This window comes from Ipomoea triloba, chromosome 11, assembly GCF_003576645.1.
Source record: "Ipomoea triloba cultivar NCNSP0323 chromosome 11, ASM357664v1".
NCBI lineage: Eukaryota > Viridiplantae > Streptophyta > Magnoliopsida > Solanales > Convolvulaceae > Ipomoea > Ipomoea triloba.
This window is the reverse complement of record NC_044926.1, coordinates 19560597-19566596: the sequence shown is the minus strand read 5'-3', so window position 1 is coordinate 19566596 and position 6000 is coordinate 19560597.

Sequence of the window (6000 nt, the reverse complement as noted above, 5' to 3'; positions counted from 1 at the left end):
CCCCCACTTAAAAAATAGCTTGAGAATCTCCCTGGATTCCATTGCCACGCTGGAAGATTTGATGTTCGTACATTTTGTACCGTCATCTCGAATTACGCAGCTAGGTGAAGGATTGCTAGAGACAGGAGAGTTCCGACGGACATGAAGATAGCAAAATTACATTGAGCAGCTACAATATTGTTAAAAAAACAAGAAATCCTTGAAATTATTTATTACCACAAATTAAACAATAATACACAACAACATAGAAAAATGATTCTGAGTCCAAATGGGAAATGGATATTCACAATAGTAGAGCAAAATGGTGAAAAATTACCTTGAGCAGCTACAATATTGTTAAAAAAAAAAAAAACCAGAAATATTACCTTGAGTAGCAGAAGTATTCACATGAACCTGAGTATATTTTGAACCAGACTTAGGCCTAAATCGTTTCTGGCTTCTCCTTCGCACAGCCAAGCCAACGACCTTGGGTAGTTTCCCCACCGGATCTGCTTATGGTGGTAGTGTCGACGAGGTGGGGGTTGTGTTGTCTGAGGGTTTAAATTCTATTCGACTGACCCCCACCGGAACCCTTGCTTCGGCGAATATGGCTCTATCGTGGACAGTGGTAGCTAATGGTGGACAGTCTGGCTTGACTGTGCCAATTGGGGTTTCGACCTCAACTATTCCGGTTGAGACCCGGGATGGTGCTGGCCTAGGTAAGCATTTGACTCGCATGTAGACTTGATCCAGTGGAGCAGTTCCTCCGAGAGGTCTAGCGGGCAGGCGACTACTCTAGTGGCCGGGATCGTGATCGGTGGTGATGGATTGGGTAAGAATGTCTGGTTTTGAACTGTATCTGGTTTTAGTAAACCCGGAATGGCCATCAAAGCGGGTATGGTAGTGATAAAAAGGAAAGTGAATAAGGCAAAGAAAACATGCTTAAAAAGCATGGCTTTGGTAATGATAGAAGTGGGGTTTGAGGAAAGGATCGAAAGAGATGGAAATGAGAATAGGTGTTGGGTTTAGTGAGAGTGTATTATATGGAGCATTCGTGGTTAAGCTCGTAGATTAAGCTCGTATTAATAGTTAACAATGCTATTACAAAGGTAGACTTAGGTAATAACAAGACAAAGGTGTTTTGGACAAATTAGATGTCTTAATGAGACAAGGTTACATGTTTTTACACTAGTTTAGGCCTAACGACTCGAAGAGATTGAAGGGGAAGCCTTCCAACGACCTTGGACTGTGTCTCAAGCTAAGGGAACCGCGTCAAACCAAGACCCGGGGGCCTTGGCTGAGCACGGAGCTCGGCCATGATGACCCCCAGAGGTCGGCCCCGGTCGCACTCTCGGGTCACTTGCTCCTTGAACTGCTCTTCGTGTTGACCCGTAGCGAGTTCGTGTATAATTTATCCATCATCAGTCCCCCACTCTTTGAGCTGCGAGAAGTCGTCAGCGAAAAGGAGTAGTCTTGTGAAAATTGCGTATCTTTTCCCCCCTTTTCTTCCCCACCTCCTCCTATATAATAGTCATCCTCCCTTCATTTTTTTGTTAAACCACCTTATTCACCTAAGAAATCCGACCGAGAAAGAGAGAGAGCATTCCCCACCGACCTTCGCCGCCGAGGACCGCAACCGTCGAACTCCGCCGTCGCAGCCGTCGACCTCCGCCGCCGAGATACTGGTGCTGAGGAACACTGCCGAGCCCCATCGTCGCGGCCGTTGACGCTACCGTCGGCCACTGAGCTCTGAGACCGCCGACCTTTCTTCCCTTTAGCTGAGTCTCTTTGTCTCCCAAGTCCCCACTTTCCATTCTTAGAATCGGGTTAGTAGCTCCTCCTCCACTTTTAGAGTTCCATGTATTTCCTTCCATTGCATGCCATTGACTTCCCCCGACCCCTATGTAAGTTTGTTACATTCTATAAGCTTTTTTGACTTGCCTATGGACAATGATGAGCCCATTCCCTTAGACCAATTTCCTCATCCTTCCACCGAGGTCACTATGTCTATTGGCCGACCTATCGCGGCACGACCCCTCCGTGCTATCATGCCTACCACACTTCCCGATCCTTTTAACCGTAGAGAACACACCAAGCTTGACCAAATCATACCTCGCGAGGCCACCGTGTCTCTAAGTGCATATGACATTGCGTGTGCTCGGTCCATGTTAGGACCTTCCATGGAGGTGGTAGTGCCTCCCTCGGGGAGTAGCATCTTGGAACCTCCCTTCCCAAAACTACTTTGGTGTCCACCTTAAATCTCTCGAGATGGGCCTTCGTTTTCCTTTGCACCCCTTTGTGGTGGAGGTTCTTAACTCCCACGGTATCGCCCCCGGCCAACTAGTGCCCAATTCTCACCGCCTCATAGCCGCCTTTCTGGTTAGATGCGCCCAGGTTCGAGTTTCCCCTACCTTGGACCTCTTCCATACTTTTTTCCACATAGGATGTGCCTCGGCCACACTTAGTAAGGGGTTTGCCTCCTTTACAACCCGTTTCAGTAGAAAGGTTTTCCACAAGCCCAAATCTTCTAATAAAGCTTGGAAGCCTAAATTTGTATTCGTGTCCATCGGCCCTTCTCTTCCCTTTGAGGTGTCCTGGGGTGGCTTCTTCTATAAGCGCCCCGCCCCCAAAGGCTCGGACGAACTCGGAGCTCGCCCTTCTTTGATCATCGACATGGATAGCATTGGTGGACTGCTAAATACCACAGCGCTGGTTACCGAGGTGTCTCTAGCCGGCCTCGGCTTCACGCAACATCCCGCTCCTCCATCTCCCCCTAGAGTGGTGGTTACTAAGTTTGTTTCATCCTCTGACGACGAGTCCGAAAACGCCAACGACGAAGAAGAGTTAGAGCCGACCACTGCCGACCTTGATTCGACTGACCTTGGGTCTGTCGACCTCGAGCCCGCCGACCTTGATCTTGCCGACCACGTGGTCCTCCTTCAGGTTTGATAGCTTGCTGACCCCTCTCGCTTATTCTCCTCTTGAGTTCCACGTGTAACCCTTGTTTTCTCCCTTGCAGACATGCCTAAGACGTTCGAGGATTTCATCAACCGCCTAAGGACTTGATCCCCTGCTTCTAAGAGACAGAAGACCGGGGAGAGCAGCCGGGCGCTAGTGCCGACACCTCAGACCCGCGCCTCGCAGAGTCAGGATTCGAGGTCGAGCTCGGCCTCCACCATGATCGACCGTCCTGCTCGTGCAGCCGACCCCCCGAGGACCATTGCACCACCTCCTACATCAACCACCCCGCTTCAGTGGAATCTCAACATCCCTCCTTCGGCGTCCCTCGAAGACCTACGGTTGGATGACGTTTTGAGTGGCCTAATCCTCCCCCGTGATCTCGTGCTGTGCGAGGGTGCCCCGATGATCGTCCTTGGTTTGAGGTATGATTTCCTTTCACACTTTTTCTCTGGTGCCACATTGTTTTTGCCATACTTACTTTGATTGCTGTAGGCTTTCATTCGTTACCGTGCTTTGAGGGACACCTTGAAGGTGACCCGAGCTAGATTGGAGGCATCCCAGGCTAGCCTGGAGGTCGAGAAGAAGGCGGGATTGACATCCGACTATAGACTAGCAGCCCTGGAAGAGAAACTCAAGAAGTCGGAGGAGGCGCATGCTTAGTTGTTGACACTTCGAGCTCAGGATGCCCAAGAACACAAGAGGGTGCTTTGTTCCGTGTTGCTGAACTACAAGTGCTCTAAGGCTTTCAAAGGTGATGCCAAGGGTTATCTTGCCGAGCACATGGGAGAGTTTTTTATGAGTGGGCCACTACTCCCTAGGGGAGGGATCGCATAGGTATGGAGGGGATCCTTATGAACGAGATTGGTCGGTTTACCATGCAGCGGGACATTTATGCTACCCTCCATCGCCGTGATTAGACCTTTGATCCGGTGGCGTGGTTCTTCCGGAGATACTTGACAACCCCGACCCCGTGGTTAGAGCCGAGCTTGCGCAATTGATGGATACCACCACTGATCTCCGATCCTCTTCGCCTCCGCAGTCGGCCACCACCTCCCCCACGCAGTTTGCTGAAGACCTTCCTGACCTCCCCCTTGGACTGCCGCCGCCCTCAATGTACCTCTGGATCAAATTCACATCCCTGAGGGCATGGACGACCTTGCGCAGGCGGGCATGGATGGACAGGCCGCGAGTTCCCCCTGCAACCAGTATATATTGCATTCTCCTTTCTTTTGATGGTGTATTGTGAACACCTCACTCGGTTAGCGAGCTCTTTAACTTGCATTTTATTTGGTGGTGTATGATGAACACTTTCCTTGCGATTTTGTTTCGTTTTGACAATGAGCACTTCGCGTGTATTTTTTGCATGTCGTTGCTATTTATCCACACTTTGCTTGTATTATTAAAACTCTTTTGATGCAGTTTGCGTATTTTAGGATCCTTGTCCCAAACTTGGATCCAATGAATTTAGATCAAGCGAAGCGCGAAGGCCCGGGGGCTCGTGAGACGCCTAGGCCGAGGTCGGTTCTGGTCGAGGCCAATGCGGCCTACATTGTTCTTTGATCTTTGCTCTTATCGAAGTTGTTTGCTTTTGCCGTGTGTTTGCTTTTGTGATAATTGTTTGCTTTTTCTCACTAGCGTTGGATCAAGGTACGTCAACCCTTGACCCTTAGAGCACCCGTTCGATGGTAGGCAAGGACAAACCTTGTACCCTCTTTAGGGTGTCAGTCGTTCTAAGCGGAAACCCTTCAGTCTCATACCTAGAGACTTTTCTGTTCGGAGATAGTCAAGGTCGGACCCCGTATCGCCCTGATGAGTAAAATGGTGAATGTAAAAATGAGGGTGTGAATGTCGTTCCACTGAGGATTGGGACTATGAAACTTATTTGTGTAAATTATAAAATTCTAGGTACTAAAGTATTGCAATTCACTAGAATCCAAGTAAATTGAGATTCAGGTATTAAAATAAAAGGTGCAAATTAAATGAGGAATGAACTATATGAGAAAGGAATGTGTCAGATTAGGGGTATTGCAATCTTGATGCTCTAACAAATCTCAGAATTAGGGGAAAAACAGTTAACCAAGGGAATATTGGCAATGCACACAAGAATTCAAGTTCAGCTACTTTCGTAATCAATAAACAAAAATTAGGCTAAGATTGCCCCACTTTCGTGATGCATCAATCATAACCTTAAACACAAAAGTATTATAAGCCCCCAAATTACCCATATTCTCATAGTAGGAAAATATAGTTTGATATTGGTTAGGCTTGAGTCTTTCACCCAACTTTCGTTGCGATGAAATCCTCTCCAAAACAAACTAACAATTGCTGGCCATCAATCAATAGCAAGAAGCATTCAATACCCAAATCAAACATAAACCCTAGGTAAACAATTATTCCCCTTTATGCAATAATAATCACAAATTTAGCATCAAGAATGGCAATATAGGACCCTAATCCAAACACATAAGCGAACTACTCACGCATCATTAAGATAACTAAAGCAAAGCAATAATAAAATACCAAAGACATAGCAACAAATATGAAAATAAAAGCAATAAGGAAAAAAGAAAACTTTACTAACAATTGAAGAGTAAATCCAACTCAAATCCACGATTCCAAGCTTGAAAGTAGATCAAAGTATGTAAATCTAGGCCATGGTGTATGCTCCTTGGTGAGCTGCACAAGTACCTTCGTGAATTTCTTTGATGAGTGCTCGGGCTTTGTATGGATATAAGCACCTTAGGAGGGCTCCGTTGTATGATCTCTTGTACAAGACATCTCCAATGAGTTCATAGGTCGGAGCTCGCCTCTTGGCCGCTTTGGCATCGACCCCATTAGGGGATATCGCGCATGTCCTCTTGTACTGTACGAGGTGGTCCAACCAACACGAAGGTCAACTTTGTATGGGCAGGACCGGGTACGCTTCCAAGCTTGACCTTTGGAGGTCCTCTATCCGGGCGATTTTGGATATATACTCCGGAGCTCCTTGGCTGAGCTTGAAGAGCATATCTGCCTTGGAGTTCTGCTCCCTTGGTACCTACAGGATTTCTTGCTCGGCAA